Source organism: Balaenoptera physalus, assembly GCF_965194825.1.
Source record: "Balaenoptera physalus genome assembly, chromosome: 19".
NCBI classification, from domain to species: domain Eukaryota; kingdom Metazoa; phylum Chordata; class Mammalia; order Artiodactyla; family Balaenopteridae; genus Balaenoptera; species Balaenoptera physalus.
In genome coordinates, this window is record NC_138900.1 from 57,375,729 (window position 1) to 57,397,457 (window position 21,729).

Consider the following 21,729-nt stretch of genomic DNA (forward strand, 5'->3'; position numbering starts at 1 on the left):
TTTTTAATTTTAATTATTTATTTATTTTACTTATGGCTGTGTTGGGTCTTCGTTGCTGTGCGAGGGCTTTCTCTAGTTGCGGCGAGCGGGGGCCACTCTTCATCGCGGTGCGCGGGCCTCTCACTATCGCGGCCTCTCTTGTTGCGGAGCACAGGCTCCAGACGCGCAGGCTCAGCAATTGTGGCTCACGGGCCTAGTCGCTCCGCGGCATGTGGGATCTTCCCAGACCAGGGCTCGAACCCGTGTCCTCTGCATTAGCAGCCAGATTCTCAACCACTGCACCACCAGGGAAGCCCAGTTCTTCTGTTTAAAGAAGCAGTAACATTTGAAGCCACTAAACCCACTCAACACTATGCAAGCGTTAGTTGGATTAGGCCGTTTCTGCCCCAGGGTTGTGGACGTGTCAAGGCCCTTGCCTGCTCCAGGACAGAAATAACATCCTGGGAGCCAGGCATTCCTTGCACGAGGGACTTGAAGGCCCTACCGGAAGGCATTCACTTCATGGAAAATTTTTCTGTTCAGCAAACATGTCATTTGGACAGAGCGAATCTTCAAATAAATCTGAAAGCAGACAGACAAGTGTTGATAAAATTTCCAGGGAAGAGGGTCAGGAAAAGCCTGGAACGTGTAGTTACCAAAACAAGACAGCTCAGGCTCCAGGTAAGGGCTGGTATCCCAGCAGAGGGAGCACGGACCTCCGCATCAAGCAAACCTGGTTTGATACCTCGGTTTGCTACCTACTTGCCGTGAGACATTAGGTAATTCAGTTCTCGCTATGCTTTGCTCTTCTCTGTTTTAAAATTAGACCGACACTGACTTCAAGGGGTTGTGATGAACTGATGAGATTACTTCTCAGTAGTTGTGCTGGTCTTCATTAAACCCTCAAACACCCTCTCCAAACACACTCCCTCACTTCAGATCCCCCATTCTGCAAAGAGCTGCATTCTCACGATACTAAGAGGTAATTACTACTTTTGAAGGTACAGAGTCTTATTTTCTTAATTCCTTCCTACGGTCAACAAAATTCTATTACTCAGCCACGAGAATAATGAAATAATGCCATTTGCAGCCACATGGATGGACCTAGAGATTATCATACTAAGTGAAGTAAGTCAGACAGAGAAAGAAAATACCGTATGATATCACTTATATGTGAAATCTAAAAAAAAAAATGATACAAATGAACTTATTTACAAAACAGAAATAGACTCACAGACACAGAGAACAAATTTAAGGTTACCAAAAGGAAAGCAGAGACATAAGAGGGATAAATTAGGAGTTTGGGATTAGCAGATACAAACTACTATATATAAAATAGATAAACAACAAGGACCTAGTATATAGCACAGGGAACTATCTTCAATGTCTTGTAATAACCTATATAGAAAAGAATCTGAAAAAGAATATATATATATGTATGTATGTACATATAATTGAATCGCTTTGGTGTACACCTGAAACTAACATAACATTTTAAATCAACTATACTTCAATTAAAAAACCCTCTAAAAATGACCCCCAAGATTCTACATCGCAGGAAAGGGAACCCTCTTGCACTGTTGGTGGGAATGTAAAGTGACACAGCCACTATGGAGAACAGTATGGAGGTTCCTTAAAAAACTAAAAATAGAATTACCATATGACCCAGCAATCCCACTACTGGGCATATACCCAGAGAAAACCGTAATTCAAAAAGACACATGCAACCCAATGTTCACTGCAGCACTATTTACGATAGCCAGGTCATGGAAGCAACCTAAATGCCCATCAACAGACGAATGGATAAAGAAGATGTAGTACAGATATACAATGGAATATTAGCCATAAAAAGGAATGAAATTGGGTCATTTGTAGAGATGTGGATGGACCTAGAGACTGTCATACAGAGTGAAGTAAGTCAGAAAGAGAAAAACAAATATCGTATGTTAATGCATATATGTGGAATCTAGAAAAATGGTACAGATGAACTGGTTTGCAAGGCAAAAATAGAGACACAGATGTAGAGAACAAACATATGGACACCAAGGGGGGAAAGCAGGGGAGGGGGTTGGTGGTAGGACGAATTGGGAGATTGGGATTAACATATATACACTAATATGTATAAAATAGATAATAACCTGCTGTATAAAAAATAAATGATTAAAATTTTAAAAAAGAGAAAAGAAAGATTCCACACCACATCCCTGGAAGCTGTGGATCTGATGAGATGTCCCTCACCATTACTCCCATCTAACACGGCACAGTGACCGTGTGGTGCTATATGGCACTGTTAACCTTAAAATAGGAGATTACCTGGGGGTAATCACAGGGGTCCTTGAAGGCACACAGCTTTCCCAGCTGGCAGGAGAAGGCTGGGAAGGAGAGATATGAAGTGTGAGGAGGGCTTGACATACTGTTTCTGGTTTGAAGACAGAGGGAGCCACAAGGAGTGCAATGCGGGTGGTCTCGAGGAGCAGAGAGAGGTCCCCGGCTGGCAGCCAGTGAGTGAGGAGTGGGACCTCAGTCCTACAACTGCAAGGAACTGAATTCTGCCCAAACCTGAATGACCCTGGAAGTGAGTTCTTCATCAGAGACTCCAGAAAGGAAGGAAGCCCGGCTGGCTGACACTTGGATTTCATCTTTGTGAGGGTCAAGCAGAAAATCCAGCTGTGTCAGGCCTGTCTTCTGACCTACAGAATGTGAGATAAGAAATTTGCATGGCTTTAAGTCCCTATATTTCTGGTAAAATGTTACAGAGCAATAAACAACTGCTTCACTCCCACAGAGACAGAAGAGTAATAGAGACAGACACAGATAGAAGGAGCTGATGGGACCAAATCAACAGCCAACAATTGATGAATCTGGCTAAAGAGTATGAGACTTCCTTGTAGGATTCTTGCAACTTTTCTGTAAGTTTGAAATCACAGCAAAAAAAAAAAAAGTCACAAATAATGAAAACACAGGGCAAAATAAAACCCTTTGGCATCTGTGTAACTGCCAGTAGGTAATACAGATTCATTAGCTCTTCTTCAAGTGTGTAGGAACCTTGGGTTGTTGGCCACTGGTGGTCCTTAGTGAAAAGGCAAGTATCCGGCGACTGTGACGATATATTCTCAGGTCTATTTCGGACAGTCTGAGGTCAAAAGATGGCTTACCTTTTTACTTCTGGCATTACCACCTTTTAAAAAAAGATGATCTCTGCCAGAATCTAATAGTAGGAGGTTCATGGATGCTACGAGGCCATGAATCGGAGGACACAGTATTGTACTAAGGCTGTATATTAGTATTTCAAAAAGTGCATGATAATTCCCTTGACAATGTTTAAAAACACATTTGTGTGATGAAGAGAGATTTTTTACAACACCACAAAGGAACCTTTCAGACACCAGCTCACTGAGTTTACAATGCAAAGTCTCAAAAAATTAGTATACACACAATAATGTCAATACCTATTCCATCCCTCAGTGGCTTTCCATGGTCCTTCCAAATAAAGTAAAACAAACATGGATAAGCAGAGTCTATTCGTTATTGATTTCTCTGCTTCACACTTACTAAGAAATACATTTCAGAGACTCTAGAAATAAGTCAAATGTTGCTCAAGTTATGTTTTAAAATATCCTAGAGGTCCATTTTCTGTTATTTCTTTTGTCAATTCTCTCAGTTCTGCATTTTTCATTAAGCTTCTTGGATTAACTTTCATCCCATACCTCTGTCAATAACACCCTAAGATATTTTGACATTGATTGTTAACATCAGTTTTGGTTTGATGCCATCTGTTATGCACTGTGGGACTTCAGCATGCCTTTCTTTCCTTTTTTTTTTTCTAAGCTCATTTGAATTCCCATATCTCCTGATTTGTAGGAACATTATGATACTACAAAGTATTTTCAAAAAGAAGAAAATCAGACTTCGAGTTTCACCACTCTTCTGTCCATGGGAAACCATCTCCCTTGCTTATAACGATTCACCAGCGGTCAGAGAACTAAAACCAGGGGCCTCTTGAATCACCATCGGCTTTCTTTAGGGCTGAAGCATACGATATGGAAGGAAAGCCTCAGCCTTTCTCCCAAGAGAGTACTTTCATTTTTGGACAATTAAAATGAGTTCTTGGAAAATTCTTCCCTGTACGGGTATGCACTTGCATCTCTGTAATTTCTAATCATTGTTCTTTGTTTGGCCTTTTATGTCCACCTGAGTTAAAAGTATTCTCTCTTCCTGGGGACTTACCTGGTGGCCCAGTGGTTAAGAATCCGCCTTCCAATGGAGGGGACACGTGTTCGATCCTGGTCGGGGAACTAAGATCCCACATGCTGCGGAGCAACTAAGCCTGCGCGCTCTAGAGCCCACGCGCCACAACTATAGAGAAGCTCGGGCGCCGCAGCGAAAGATCCCACGTGCCGCAACTAAGACCCAACGCAGCCAAAATAAATAAATAAATGAAATTAAAAATTATTTTAAAAAAAACAAAACACTATTCTCTCTTCCAGATGGCTCCTCTTCTGATATGTGAAGACATCCTCCTCCCTCCCAGTCCCCAGCTCCTCCCTTTCCAGATAAAGTCTACCAGAGTTCTCATAAGGCTCACCTGTGAGTCCCTCACACCTAGTGGTGAGCGTCACTCTGGGAGGGCAGCCTGCACGACACCCCTCGTCATATCTAATGGACGCATTACACTAGAATGGACTGCAATTCCAAGACAGTGATGCTATTTCATTACAGCTAACAGGTCCAGATCACCTTTCCTGTGACCTCACTACCTGAAGCAAAGTAAGTCAGAGTATAAAACTTTACCCAAAAAATGAGTGATAGTACCCCTCTAAATTTACACAATTGAGTGAAAACATAAATCTGCAATTTCTCATGTTAAACATCTAGTATTGTGATTCTATACTTTTATATACTTTATTTAAACACATTAAAATGTTTTATTTATAATAATGATAGGGCTTCCCTGGTGGCACAGTGGTTAGGAATCCGCCTGCCAATGCAGGGGACACGGGTTCGAGCCCTGGTCCGGGAAGATCCCACATGTCACAGAGCAACTGGGCCTGTGGGCCACAACTACTGGGCCTGTGCTCTAGAGCCCGAGAGCGACAACTACTGAGCCCGCGTGCCACAACTACTGAGCCCACGTGCCACAACTACTGAGCCTGTGCTCTAGAGCCCATAAACCACAACTACTGAGCCCACGTGCCACAACTACTGAAGCCCGCGCACCTAGAGCCCGTGCTCTGCAACAAGAGAAGCCACCGCAATGAGAAGCCCGAGCACCACAACAAAGTAATCCCCGCTCACCGCAACTAGAGAAAAGCCTGCACGCAGCAACGAAGACCCAATGCAGCCAAAAATAAGTAAATAAATAAATATAATAATGATAGTATCCTAATGTTTAATCCTCTCATACATGAAATTTGAGCAATATATTGATATATAGATATAGATATCTATACACATACCTCACATTGGTCCAGGATTTTTTTTATATTTTAGTCAACTTAAGATGAATAACCAAGATTTCAGTTGCCTATGTGTAAAATGCAGCAGCAATGTTCATGGAACAGAATTGGAATTTTTAAACTTAGTATGAACTGCTTTTGCATTTTGGAAAAATGAAGGATTTTGTTTTAGATGCTGTTGTCCTTCCTCACATTCTGAATAAGAATGTTCATATATTTTGCAAAATAAGATCTAGGGTTGCCCTTGCATCTCTACTTTTAAACTGTGATATAAAAGAGAAATATAAAAATTAAAGTGCCTACCAAACACAAATGTTCTCCTAATATAAAATGAAAATGACCATTCTAGCTAGTTGTGCTTATAAACTCCATTCATTTTCAGAGGTTACTGCTTTCTCCCTAATGTCTCTCTGGAGTTGTGACCAGCTGTTCTTGTTACTTAAATGTTTGATAGGAAAACACTTGGAAATAAATGGCTTCCACAGGGAAATAGGTCGCACCATTTGCCAAAAAAAGGAAGGGGGGTCATGAATGGCTACACGTGAATAACTTTGCTAGTCCATCTTTTTAAAAAGTATAACATCATAAGGTACTGATTTCACATATGTAGGAAATCTAACTTTTATAAAAGTCTGACTCTTTAACAGGAATGCTATACTCAGCTTAATTGTTTTTATTTTAATCCACTATGAATGCTATGGTTGACTTTTTTTTTTTAATCTAACCCTCATATCTAAAACTACATGCAGTGAATGAATTAAATCTGCAATACTTAATAGGTACTGTCAAAAACTACATTTTGGAGAACTGCAAAATTTTCTGCTCTGAACTTTCACTGGATCTCTTACTCCCTAAGATTCTAACCCATTCTCTTTATATTCCTTCTTGGAGTCAACAATCCCAAGAACAGAACATAAACTGTGGAGACAAGCCAAATTACAAAGGAAAATAACCCCATGACACGTGGTCCAAGTGTGATAAGCAGCATGTTAAATAGGTGCCCGATATGAACCAGTATCCAGTGATTTCACTTTTGTAAACACACGCGTGCACATGCACACACACACATACACACACACACACGCACACACGGATTATATAACCTGGAAACTGTCAGAAAGTGCACATAGCAGATTGTTAACAGTCCCTTCTTCTGGGGGTTGGAATTGGAAGGGGGGAGGGACAGAAATCACAATTTTGTTCCTTTGGACTTTTCAATATGTTTCACATTTAAAACAAAGAACAAAGAAAACAAAAGGAAGATAACTGGTTTTGTTACTGATAGTCATATAATGAAAGGCCTGTGAGTAACAATCATGACAGCGTACTTGGGCCTAGGATTCCGTGGGTGATACCAAGGGTATTCTCATGTATCACCACTCGGGCTCCCTGTGACAGCTCTCTACCGTTGGCAGAACAGATCTTCTCATTGTCACTTGAGCGATTAGTACAATGGGGCTCAGACAAAGTTGGTTAACAGGCTCGAAGGATTTCATACGGGGATGCAGTAGCAAGGAACAGGACCCAGGCTTTCCAATGCCAAATGTACAGTTGTTTCTTCTAAAACCTGTCTCTAAAACAAAACAGCCACCCTTGCTGGGAACATTTCATTCAGAAAATGCACGATGAGCACTGAAAATGTACCAAGAAACAAAATGAAGCTGACGTGTGTTTCAAAAATCTTTCCAGGGACTTCCCTGGTGGCCCAGTGGTTAAGACTCTGCGCTTCCACTGCAGGGGGCAGGGGTTCGATCCCTGGTGGGGGAACTAAGATTCCTGCACACTGCGCGGCGTGGCCAAAAAAAAAATCTTTCCAGAGAAGCAACTGTAGATAAAATGGAATAAACCCAGATAATTATCTCTACAATCTAATAGTGACCAAGCAAGTTTTACGACCTCGGTATATTTTGAAAAGGCAGTCACAGTTGCCAATAAGTCCTTTCATAAGCTTCAGTGTTTTATATTATTAGTATAATGATAATTTGCTTCTTTCTTATTTCAGGTTAGGAAGGTTTTAAATTAGTTTACTAGTTGTTAAAACTTATGCCTTTTTTCCTGGGCATTGCTTTGCCCTTCAATCTTCTGTCAGGCTTTCAATCATGCAAAGATTCATTATTTCTTCACTGTGTAATTATTCACTATGCAATTGGTGTTCTCTGTGACTATTCCGAAATAGTCATAGTACATTAATCGTTCTACCTGGATCACAGATCTCAGACACAGCATATTCTGACTAGGGTATCACTCAAGTTTATTACACATCAAATAGATCTTGTGCATCAACTAGCATTTTCCTTTGTAGCATGTGTGTAAAATGCCATAAACTCTCTGACTTCAGAGAAATGAGGCCAACGGTAACATAGAAAGTAGCACTTTTTTATTAAAAAGGCACTAATGTAGCAGGTGCCAAATGACTTACCATAATGCAATGACTACATATCAATGACACACTTTTTGGACACTTTATCACAAACCAAAAATGGCAAGTCAAAAAGCGAGCTGTCTGCCTTCTCTGTGCCAGGCACTGTGAATGGAGCACGAGATACAAAGCCACACAATCCAATAAAATATCATCCTTATCTTCGAGGAATGCACAGCCAAATCGGGGCCAAACACACAAAAAGAGAACATGTCAGGAAAGCAAGGCCATTGCTCTGATGGGGACAAATAAGGATGCTTTGGATGTGGAGTGAGCAGTGGTCAGAGAAAGCTTCCTGGGGGAGACAACACTTGAGCGGAAACTGTAAGGATAAGTGAGGTCAGACAAACGGCAGCGAGAAATGAAGTCATTCCACAAATGAGCAAATTTTCCTCTAGAAGGTTCAAAACATTTTTGCTCTCAATATCAAGTTAAGAATGCCAATTTCCTCAGACTCAAACACACACATACAACCCCAAAAGAGTACTTTTAAAAAATGCAAGTTGACATGCAAAAATGTTATCTCATTTTGGGTTTTACTATGCAAATACGGAACACTTAACTTTAGTGATTATATTACCTAAGGAGAGTCAGAGGAAAACTAAAGCTGCAATCACAAGGAAAGCAGATTATAACCCTATGGAGGCTGGCAGCCAAGGAACAGGAGATCTGAAAATGTTCTTTCCACATCCAACATCTTACACAAGTCTGTGGCTTAAAGTTATCTAGCAAAGATTAGCAAAGTGGATCCAACAATGAGCTTTCCCTAAAAAAATGAAAAATTCTTAGTAGCAAGCTAAATTTCTAAAAAGCACATTTTATACATCAGATCCTTTAAAAAGTTTATTTCAGGCTAAAGATACATATATATAATATGCCAATTTATCTGTGCTATTTGAAGAACTAGATTTCCATAAAGCCATATTCAATATTACCACACTGTTTCATAATCATGGTAGTGATAAACATCGTTTCAAAATAGAGGATTTGGTTATTATTTATTCACTTGATTATCACTTTAATCTTCCTGAAATTCTTTGTCGTATTACATGAATTAAATGATCAGAATTTATCAATATAATCAATTTTAGATTTAACTCGGTTAATTATCACTAGATTGATGTTTATTGGTTACTAAAACATTTTTAATTCTGCTTTTAAAAGTTCTTTGTTCCATTTTGACATTGCAAAATAAAAAAAGGATATTGCAAAAGTTGGCAACCAACGTGGAAATTTAATATACGATAAAGGCTTTATGCCAAAGCAGTGAAGAAAAGATGAATTATTTTTAAAAATAGTATTGGGATAATGTATTTAGCAGGATAGCAAATATTAGGAGAAAGCACAGGCAAATTCTTCTATAACCTAGGACTAGGAAAAGCTTTTCTTAAATATGACTCAAAATCTAGAAACAATTTGAGAAAAGATAAATTTAACCATGCAAAAAAAATTATGTGATTTAAAAATACCAGAGCAAATTAAAAAACAAATGAAAAACTAGGACAATATTTGCAATTAATATCAGGCCAAGGGTTAATATTCCTACTGTTTAAAGAGTTCTCTTAAAAATAGAGAACCTACTAAGAGAAGAATGGGCAGAGCCACGCACAGGAGTTCACAGCAAATCACATGCAAATGGCTCTCATCTTAAAGATGTTCAACCTCACCCATAACAAGAGAAAAATATGAAACTCAGACATATCATTTTGTTGGAGGAGGACATTGAGAGGATGTGACCACCAGCTTACCTACAAGCTGGACCTAGGCAACAGCAGGGTCCTCATTCCCTCCCCTGACTTGGCATGTACACTCTGCTCACCGTTCCCACAGCGGGACTGTTACCTAACCGACCTCAGGGCGGCTTGCCCAATGCACAGCAAAGCCAATCTACTGACACCAGGTTGTGGTGGAGGAAAGTACAGTGTTTATCTGCAGGGCACCAAGCAAGGAGAATGGGCAACTAATGCTCAGGAGACCTGAACTCCCCAGTGGCTTTCAGGGAAGGATTTTTAAAGGCAACATTAGGGGCGAGAGTTGCAGGCTGCCTGATTAGCTCATGGACAGTCTTCTGATTGGGAGGTGATGACATAACAGGGTGGTATTTCATGAATCTCAATCATCAGTTTTCTGGTTCCAACCAGTCTGGGGTCTACGTGCTGGTGGTCAGCATGCAGTCAACTTCCTCCACCTGGTATGGGCAGTGGGGGGGAGGGCCTCTTAGTTTCTGCAGAACAACCCAAGGATATGTGTCTGGATATTACCTGTAGCCCTTAGGAGGAACTAAGGGGTCCTTTTCTTTGTTTTATGGCTAAGCTATTATTATTTTGTCTTGCTTTACTGCTTTCCTTTGTTTCTGTATTTTCTCACTTCTCTAATTATTAACGGATTAAATTTGCCCTTTGGAACTCGGGGAAGGCCTAGGAGGCTAAAGCTTTTCTATAAACAAGAAGTGGGGGACACGGTGGAGAGGGGTGTCTGTCCCCAGGAAGGCCCCACAGGGTCCTGCTCAGGTTTCAGGAACTGTCTCAAGGATGCAGCCTTGCAAGGGTAAGGGGTTGTTGAGAACATCTGGATGGTAATAGGTGACTGAACTCAGTTAAGCCCTCTGTATAAACTTTTAATCTCACAGGTGTATGTGGTGATCTATTCGTCTTGTGACTGCCCAAGACAAGCCTTGTAAGTCAGTCCCCTTGCTTATTAAAACCTTCTACCTACCAATCTAGAGCGGTCTGCCTCTTTCTTTGGTCTCTCCTTGCCTTCTGTATACCAGGGCTAGTTTGTAAAGCAATACATTCATCACTTATTATACTGTAAAGGGATTGACCACTTACTTGGTTGACAAGATGTGAATAAACAGACTCTCTCATACATTATTGATAGGAAAGAAAAATGGTGCAACACCTACAGAGGATAATCTACCAATATGTAACTCAATTGCATCAAGGTTTAATTTGGAGGTTTGACCTCAGTAGTAGGTCAAAATTAGTACTATACTAAATGTTCCTGTGGTTCCACCTAATAAAGCTTAAAAGCAAATCTGAGGGGATCAAACTGTTTCCAAGTAACTTAATCACTAAAAGTCAAAAGTAAAGGGAGACATACAAGCTAAGTACCACAGCGATTGCTTAACAACCCAGGAAGTATTTACCTCAAGTGAATTTGAAACACAACAATTTGACTAGTGGGAGATATCCTCAGGATAAAAGCAAGTTAAGAAATCTTAAATTCTGTTGAGTAATATTGCTTGCAATAACACTGATACTGTTAATCTGAAACTATTATATGTACACACACACAGTAGAATAAAAAAATGAGTAATTATTTTAATCAAGATCTCACTGTGAAAAATATACGAATATTAAATCTAAGAATTAAAACCCTATAATTCTAAATTTGAATTAGAAACATCAGTATGAGCATATAATGTATTTTCTCTGAAAAACATAAACAAAAACAAAAATATATTCCTAGCTATGTCTATTGACAAGGCCTCAAAACAGTTACACAGACCATAAGCAGTGAGCCTTTGGACCCAGATATTTAAATCTGAATACCATTTCTCACTAGAATGAACAAAGATGCTTAGAATAAATAGCTGAGAATGCACTGGGGAGTAGAGATGGGTGAGATTTGTGAAGGATGATTCTGTATAACACCAACAGTTGACTGAACATAGTGGAGGAACAAGAAATAGAAATTGACTCCAAGGGACAAATCTAAGAAAATGATTGTGTTATTAACATACAGATAAATCAGCAGAAATAACTAAATTTGAGTTATTACATAAGACTGAAAAATGGTGCAGTATCTTCTTTCTAAAGATGCTTTGACTTCCTGGACCAGGCTGTTACTTCCTTTGCCAGCTCCCTGACCTGGCTAGAAGTCCTGTGTGTACATACTACCCGACTCCATAAGTGCTGAGTTGTCTCTCCACTTCCTGACTCAGAAGTAATGCTACTCCATGGGGGATAGGATCCGGCTTCCTAAATGACACAATAAATAAGCTTTGATTATACTATGCCTCCAAGATTTAGCTCTGTTTCCTGTCGCAGCATAATCTGCTCTGTCATGACTACATATATATACATAGGTTTGTATGCATGTATATGTATATATATAATATCTGCATATATATTATATACAGAGATATATATATATTATATCCGCATAACCTTTCTGTCCCTAACACATGTCATGCTCTTCTTTCTCTCAGCCTTGGTTAATGCTCTTTCCCTTACCTGAAAGGCCATTTTCTCACTTTTATTCTGATCTACCATTTCATAAGAGTGTGTTGCATGGTGATTCCAACCATTGTTGTTGGAATCTTCCCTCTTGTTGTTGGAATCTTCCCCATTGTTGTTGGAATCTCTTCCCTCAATTCCCAAAGAGCTGCCTTCTATGGAAATTGTGGCATATCTTTCTGCCACCAAACACTCAGTCTATTCTCTTTTATACAATGATATTAGTTGTATGTTTACTTCTTCAGATTCCTACTTTAAGACTTTTTTCCTCCATACTTTCAGCAAGTCCAACCAATAACGTACATCTATGCTTTAATGTGTGCCTGGACCAGCAGCCAATCATCGTAAACAGAGATTTGGCTACAGTCATGCAGGGCGGGGACCCAGGTGAGGAAAGAGAGGTGCCTTAGGACACATACTTCAAGGCACTCATGGTCAGGATTGTTCAAGTGCTAACTCTGAACTGCAAATAGTTAATATTACTGAAAACCCAGGGGTAAGGATGTGGAATGGTGAGAGGTCAGACTGGTCAGAAATGTAGGTAAGGGCTCGATCATGGAGAGCCCTGTACGTCCTGGTGTGGAATCAGACTCTATCCTCAAAGTAAGGTGGAACCGAAATGCAGTGTGGGTCAGGGGAGGGACATGATTTCAAATGGGTGTGTCAGAATGACTGACTTCACGTCAGCCTGGAGAACGGGTTAGAAAGACTAAGGCCAAGAGGCCAGGTCAAGAGAGAGAAGTGTTTAGACTACTCCACGTATGGCAGAAGCAGTAAGAACGGAAGAGATTACTCACAAGAAATCAAAGGTGAAGGATTGAGAGGGTGAGAAAGCAATGAAGGGAGGAGATCAAGAGAGTCACCATGTTTCTGCTTGACCTCCTGGGTCTTTCACAAGGCTGTTGACATTACATCCAGGTCTGGAAGACTACGGACCAGGCATGTGGAAATGAGGAGGACGGCACAGAGCTGAAGCAAACAGTCCTCACCAGGTTCAACAGAATGGGAGAAAAGCTTTTTTCTGATGACTTTGATATGTGGCCAGATTTGGAAGCCATCACAAACCTTATATAATTCAGTTACTTTGGACAACACACTTAAAAATTCGAATACGCAGAAAACTCCACTGAGAAAGGGAGAGTTGACAAAACGCCCCCTCGGGCCCCAGCCAGCATTCACCTGCGTGCTGCTTGCCTGCCTGGTCCTAAGTCGTCTGTCAATCAGAAAGAATTGGCAGCCCACCAAGACAGCTACAGGGATGAGTCCCATCAAACTCAACTGAGAAGAACTATGAAACTGGATTTGGGGCTGTTATAAAACAAGAAGGGAATAGCAGCCCTTGGACAAACAGAAAATACATGGCTCCTAGAAACTATGGAGATAGAACTTCTGAAGATGAACACAATCCCCTGTGAAGAAGTGCTCTTACAATTAGTCATGTTAAATTGCCAAGGTACATGATCAGCGTGAGCCCACGGCTGCCCCCTCTCAGTGCCAGGGAATGTTATTTTTACTCTTACAGTTACGGCAAGACTCTAATTACCAAAACTGCCGATGTCACCTTAATTAGTTTTATTTAATGGTCACATTAGGCACTGCTGCATGGTGGAATTTTTTAAGGCAAAGAAAGAGAAATGGAGAAATGACAGAGAAATGAAGAGGGAGAACTCAGCTCCCAACGGATCATTATTCAGCTCGTTGGGGGGCATAAACTTAAGAGAAGTTGGCAAAGAGCTCCAATACAAAGGTAATGTTGAGATTGAAATCTGGCATTTGTTGTTCCAAAAGTTAGAAAAAATAGCACATTTTCAAAATGCAAGTTTATATTTTTCCAGCCAGGCATTACTGGAAATCATAATCATTGATACTGCATTTCTTAGCACATAGAACTCTATTACAAACACAACCAAATTGTGTAGGAAAGTTCTTACATGAGCTAATGATTTGCACATTTCCTGAATACCCCCGGTATGATGGCACTAGGCAAACTCCAGGAACCTGTCATTTCACAGTGGCAGTAAGTGACAAAGACATACATTAACTGCACATAAACAACTGGGCACTATATAGTCTGAAAAAGTGTGACTCGTGGCAATAGCCAGGCGTAGTTAATCAAAAAAAGATTTCTTATTGCAATGCAAATCGTCAAAGCTTCAATATGGAGGGACTTCCCTGGTGGTGCAGTGGTTAAGAACCCGCCTCCCAGTGCAGGGGACACGGGTTCAAGCCCTGGTCTGGGAAGATCCCACATGCCGTGTGCCACAACTACTGAGCCTGCGCTCTAGAGCCTGTGCGCCACAACTACTGAAGCCCGGGCACCTAGAGCCCATGCTCTGCAACAAGAGAAGCTACTGCAATTAGAAGCCCGCACACCGCAACGAAGAGAGTAGCCCCCGATCGCCGCAACTAGAGAAAGCCTGTGCACAGCAATGAAGACCCAACGCAGCCAAAAATAAAAATAAATAAATAAAATGTAAAAAAAAAAGGTTCAGTATGGAATCCACTTTGGAAAACCTCTCTTTCATCTCCTTCCTTCTATTGGCAAAGAGAGTGAGCCTCACAGAGGTCAGGGCTTTCCCAAGTTGCACAGTAAATTAGTGATGGAGCTGACATTACTATCCAGGGACCCTGAGACTCAGTGCCACCCAGGGTCAACTCTTGAGCAGCCTTCAGAATAAGAAAATGGAGAGAAAGTATGTGTGCGCACGTGTTTGTGCATGGTAGAGCTGGCAAATAGACGGATATCCATTTGCAAATATCATCTCCAACATGCTCACAGACAGAGGCACTACTAGTACGTGTCATGATTTGCTGTGTAAATACACAAGAATGACACAGAGGGTGGGAGAAAACTGTTAAGATAATGAGTGAAGTGGGCTGTGAACAATTTATGGAGAACTACACTCTGGGACCTTAATTTCAAGAAGCGACTGGAAGCTGTTTAAAAATTACCAAAAAACATGCTTGATATAATCAAAACTTATTTTGTTGATAAATCTTGCTTCTGCAAGTAGGACAGATTAAAGGCGGCAGAAACTAGACGAGCAAGAAAGCCAGAAATAGGGCTGTCACTGTTAATTGGGAGTCAGCTAGATGTATGACTGGGAAACAGGAGGGAAATAGTCATCACAGAAGAATTTGGATGGAGGGATAAATGAGTAAAGCCTGGAGATTTTATTCAATATTCAAGGACCAAAAAAAACTAATATCTAGAATACAAGTTTGTGAGTCAAATAAAAGATTGACGGTGAAAACTTGGATTTTGGACAAAGAACATGAACTTCAACTTTAATATACTTTATTTTAGATGGCAAAGGTCTCCCAGGTGGGAATATCATGCAAAGGGGGAGAAACAAAAATTCAATTATAACATTAATGCTCAGGGCTGGATACAGAAATGTGAGATATAGCTATATATTAATTTTTTTTAAAATGCTCCAAATACCTGAATTCCTATATCCTGTAAAAATATAGATTGTCAAAGCTTAACTTGGTCAAATAGAGAAAAAGTATTTTGGTCAAAATATACTTTTATACCGGTAGCTTTTAAAAATTGGAAAATAATACAAGCCTTCCCTACACGAATCTGATACTAAGGAATCATCCTCAAGATTATCAGAGATCGCCTATAGCTCCATGAGGCTAATGTTACTCTTTATGGGACATAAAGCTGCTTTAGCATCAGGCATATTGCAGAAGGCAGCTTGAAAAGACATATTTGCCCTGCTTAAGCCCTTAAAAACTTATAAAAATAGCAAGTGCATCTCATCTGGATCTACTGAAATAACATCCCTGCAAAGGAAAAGCATTTCAGCGAGGCTGAAAAACAAATGCCTCTCCAGAGATCTGGTCTCTCTTTGCAGAAAAGACTTTTTGTCAAAGCTCTTGGGGAGTTTTATGTAGAACCAGATGCGGCAGATTTTTCCTTTTATCGTCTTCACCTCTAATTGATGGGTATTCAGAGAGAGCCTGACTCATAAAGTGCATGAAACCATCTTCATCCACTCTCCCTTCAGTTCTTTCCAAGAGGTTTATTTTCCGGAAGTCTACCCCATGACAAGAGTGGAATCAACGCAATTAAAATGAACAAATCACTTTGCAAATCACCACCTCTAATTTCTACAATGAGCTTTCTCTTAAAATCCATGAAGGCTTTTATTGCAGTCTACTTTCCTCCATGGAATTCAAATCGCTGCAAATTCGTGAAAGTTTAGATAAGTTGGAGACAAATCAGTCTTTGGGATCAATGAGTGAAATAACTCTTAAAATCCAACCTTTGTCCCCACATCCTACCTCTGGGGACAAACATTGCCAATTTCAATGTACATTCTCTCTATTACTGGACCGAGTTGCCTGGTTTGCACTTCCCCTCAATCTCATTGTTCAACACAACCCGTAAAGGAGGTATAATTATCAAAGAAACCTATAAGGGAACATAGAAATACATATAAATAGTAAATGTGGTCTGTGCCCAGCTCATCTCCCCACGGCACTTGACACTGCAGTACATGGCGAAGATGTCCTATTGCTCTCGGTCCCTGCATGGAAGACTAAATGAAAGTGCTGGGAAACTAAGGGTGGAATGGAGTTGGCAGATAAATGTCCATTTTCCTTGTCCCTTGCTTGGATAATTCTGGAACCTGACAGATCTCCAGTGTTTACTGACATGATTCAGCCTCTGCAGCCCGGTGGCAAATCGCTCCGTAAACATACTTCTCACACCCCTGTCAATGCTTTCTGGAATTACCACCCAGACAAACACTTGCATTTAAAGTGTGCTCTATGGTAAACTAACAGAGGTTATTACACCGTAAGTCCACAGCAGCTTACAGGAGGAACAGATCAGGGAATGCAGAGCTTGTCCCACCCCTAGCAACTCCCCTGAAAGTGGAATTCTAAACAGGTAAGAAGCAATCCAGAATGTAATAGTGGATGAGTATATGTGCCCTCCAATTAACTTTCTCCCTTATCACCAAAGAGGATTTAGATGGGCAAAGCTATGAATTTCCTTTTACCCATTCCTTCCTTTTATCCAGGTGTCATAGGTAATCAAAAGCAGGCCATGAGTGTGTTTTCATACAAATCAAAGCCAAACCAAGTGTTTTGCATAATAGTACCTTAAAGAAGATATTTTCTTTGGGACACAGTGTAAACTTTAGGTTTGATCCTCAAATCACCATATCTTCCCAGAACCTCCCTCATTTACCAACTTTCATAGAAACTCGTTTGTAAATAAGAGAATTCGAAATTTGAAACCTTACATTAGTTACCATTTTATATTTGCATAACTCAAGCAAAATTTGTCAAGTGTAGGCTAATACCTTTAACCAGTGTCAAAGAAAACGCTCAAAGTCTATAAACTTCATCAGAAATTAATATGAAACTAGCAATATATATAAAGGAAAGTCTTCCTTAGACAGGTGAGTTTTCTGAGTATTGTTTTCCATTACCATCTGGAGATTTACCATTTATCAAGAAAATTAGACTGCCTTGTAGCCGCTCATGGATAGAATGGACAGTGAGTAATTTTGGTCCTAATGCCTGATCACGTGATTGTCCGTCTACAACAGACACGGACGCCTCTGGCTATGGCTTCCTCTTCCAACTGCTTCCCCTCTGGCTGAACTTCACATTCAAAGTGAAATTTGTCTGCTTAATTTAATACCTGCTTTGCTCAATTCATTTATCATTGTTTGGCTGACTTCTCTCCAAGTGGCAGATATTTGGGCGTAAATATTTTCTATTCCACGTGTAATATGTAGCCCTGGGTAACTTTCATCACGGATGGCGTTAAGCCATGTGAAATGATGGACTGCTTTCCTTCACATTACCTTCCTCCAGGTAGACTACTCTGTAGATTAGTAACCGGTTTTCCTTGATTTATTTTTGAAGGTTACTCCATATCCTTTACACAGGACTTTTCGATGAATTATGCATGCTGTTAAGGTCCAACACCCAGCAAAGGATGTGGACTATCATTTCTCCGCTTGTAATTTACATTATACCACCATTAATGACTCAAGCTTCTAAATTTTTCATTCAGAAGATACAGCTTGATACTCAAATGGGAGATTTTGAAACTACCTAATAACATTGCAGTTGAGTATTGTTAATTTTGCTCCAAAATTGATATTTCCATATGTTTTCATTATAACCCTTATATACAAACCAGGACATAAACATGTAGGACATAAACATGTAGGACATTACCCCAAAATGTAAAATCTAAAATATGAGCATTGCCTAACGCTTTTCTATCTGAAGCAATAAAGTGAGTTGAGAATAAAGAGAGAGAGAGAGATGAACGGGAAAAGAAAAAAGAGATAAGAAGAACCTAAATGCTAGAGATGTTAGTTTTAATTACCCTAAGTTGCCCTGTTTTGTTCATCAAGCACATCTGAATAACATTTTGTGAAACCTTTATCTCCTTTATTGCTTCAGTGAATTTTGTTTTAGCCTGTACCTGTCCTTTTCCATGTTTCTCTTCTGTCTATGTAATTTTCTCCTTTAGTTATTAAAATCATAACCTGAAAGAACAGGAAGGGCTTGGAGATCCCCAACCCAGCGGTTCTCAAAGTGTGATCCCCTGACCAGCAGGGGACCGTGTCACACGGTCGCCATCCAGGACCTACTGAATTAGAAACTGTCAGGGTGGAACCCAACCATCTGTTGTAGTCAGTCCTGCAGGGAATTCTGATGCCTGCTCCAGTTTGAGGCTTCCCAAAACTACCTCCCAGGCACTGCCTCATGCCCTCTCTGCTCATCTTACAGCAGCAACTGCTTGCTAGACAATGGCTTCCTACAGGTGTCATCTGGCAACACCTTGCCTTACTAAGTTTTCACTTTGCTCCTGGTCTCCAGCCATCTGGGATGCCCTCAAAGATTAGCTTGTCCCCATATTCCCACAACCTATTATGCAGAGGTAGGGGTGATTAATGCCCCACTGAGAAGCCTTTGATCAGTGGGATGAGAGCTGACAGATGAATGTTTCCGAATCCACCTCTTGTATGGAAATTCTGAGGCATGTTCTGAACAGCTCAAAGAGAGACCTTCTACTGGCCCACGATAAACTGCCTGCACATAAGCAGGGTAGAGGAAATCTAGCCTTCTAAGAAGCAAACTCTTATTTTAAAGAAGAAAGGACTAAGTATCACTGGTGTTCCTGTTTAGGTGAGCCAACCAAGAAGAGTCAGAAAAGTCCTCTGGAGAGAGAAGGGAACCCTGTGGTTTCCATTTAAAATCACAGGGATTTGAGTTGGTTGTATTTTAGCTGTTTTTTTCCCTTCTCTCAAAAAAAGAGTGAGGTTTAAAGTGAGAGCTGCATTCCTCAATAAAGCAAACAGAGAGGGGATATAACCAAGTACATCCAGTCTGTAGCAATTATTGGAATATCTATAAAAAGAGATGAGTATTTCCACATTTCACCTGGGAGTAGGGACTTCTAGTAACTATATGGTACAACTTGTAACTCATTGGTTCCATGAAGCATTAACTTCCATACACGTGTCTTTGTGTATGTGTGGTGGGTGGACAATCTAGTCTTTTCTGTCCTAAAAAAGAAAGTGAATTCCAGTAAAACTCAACTAGGAACAGAAGAAGTTGATGCAAACCTTGCTATTAACTTAATGCATCACAAAATGACTTCACCTAAGTGTGCTTTGTGCCTATTGTCTAACATCTGTAGTATGATTATAATAAGTTTCTTAGAGAAGGAAATATTTTTCTTTTCTGAAAATTATTTTGCCCTCAATCATGAATATTGCTTTAAAATTCATATTTACTTTCTGTTCTATAAATTAGTTTTCTAAACACATTTTCAACCCACACATATTGCAAATGTTTTAAAATCACTGCAATGAAAAGCACTACATTCAAATCCATAAGACAGTTCCACTAAGGTAATATTCTATTATGCTGCTTTATTTTTTTCTTTTTAATATTTATATACATACATTGAAAAATATACACAGTATCTGGAAGAATCATTTTTAAATGACATGTTTGTTTTGGCAATATATTTGAGTGAAATAATTGCATAAGATGCATTATTTTAGTCATTCATTTGTATGAAGACAAGAAGAGGGTTTGGAACAAAGAGTATTTTTAAATAAATTGTACATAAATTATGCATTTCCAGTAAGTCCAAATTTTCTCCTTTTTTCCATCTTTTTCATGGAAAATATTCCGCCTTTTAAAATATATTCCTAAAGTAGCAGAATTAAAGGATGTGAAATTATAATTTTAAAGTTGCAGGAAAATATGATCATTTAAGGGTTTAATTAATTTCTTATTTTTTGAATTATTTCCTCCTCTTAGAGCAGGAGTCCCCAACCCCCGGGGCCATGGACCGGTACCGGTCCGCGCCTGTTAGGAACTGGGCCACACAGCAGGAGGTGAGCAGCGGGCAAGCGAGCCAAGCTTCACCTGCCGCTCCCCATGGCTCCCCATTGCTCGCATTACTGCCTGAACCATCCCCCACTCCCCGTCCGTGGAAAAACTGTCTTCCACGAAACCAGTCCTTGGTGCCAAAAAAGGTTGGGGACCGCTGTCTTACAGGGCTTCACAATTAATTTTTAATTTAAGTGATATTCTTTGGAGGCATTGCCTGAAGATTATAAAGTGTCCTTTCTCTGTTGTATAGCCATTAAGTAAATATTTGGAAATTTTACTGAGCCTCTACCATCAAAAAAGTTGGGTATCACTATTGACATTTAGGAAATAAATGAGGCTGGTTGTAGAAGGCTTTTTGCAGATAGAATTAAAAAATGACTTTCTCATTTTCCAGGCTAGAGATACTCCCTTTAAGACCAGCTGGAGGTGGCAGTATGACTCTTGTATATTTTACAGGAGTCAATTTGATACAGAAGCCAAGTTGACATAGAGGTCAATTATCCATACACACACACACACACACAAATGTGTATGAATGTGTATCCCTTATTACTTACAAAGGCTATTTATGAAAGTTTACTTCTGTAACAAGACAAATCTGAGTTCCTTTGTTGCTATAGACAATGTTATAAAATGAATCCCGTCATTTCGGCAAACACTATAATGTTACTTTAAGACTTTAGTTAAAGGTATAGACTTGGTACAGCCATACAACGGAATACTACTGAACTATAAGAAAGGAAGGGACTCTTGATTTATGCCATAACATAGATAAATCTTAAATGCATTTTTCTAAGTGAAAGAAATCAAACCCAAATGGCTACATATTGTATGATACCATTCACGTGACATTCTAGAAAACACAAACTGTCTGGAAGGTAAACAGATTTGGAAATGTGGTTGCCAACAGTTGGTTGTGGGGAAGGGGAGATCTACGAGTGACTACAAAGGGATTTTAGGGTGATGAAACTATTCTATGCTACTTTGTTGGTATATACACAACCCTAAGCATTTCTACACCACCAAGAATGAACTTAACCATATGCAAACATTTATTTTATTTTTTACAGTTTACTGATATATAATTGATACCCAAAGAACTGCACATATCTGTGTACAATCTGATGAGTCTAGACATATGCAAACACCCATGATACCATCACCATAATCAAGGAAGTAGACATAGCCAACACCTCCCTTAACTTTAAAAAAAAATCAACCTGAGGACTTCCCTGGCAGTCCA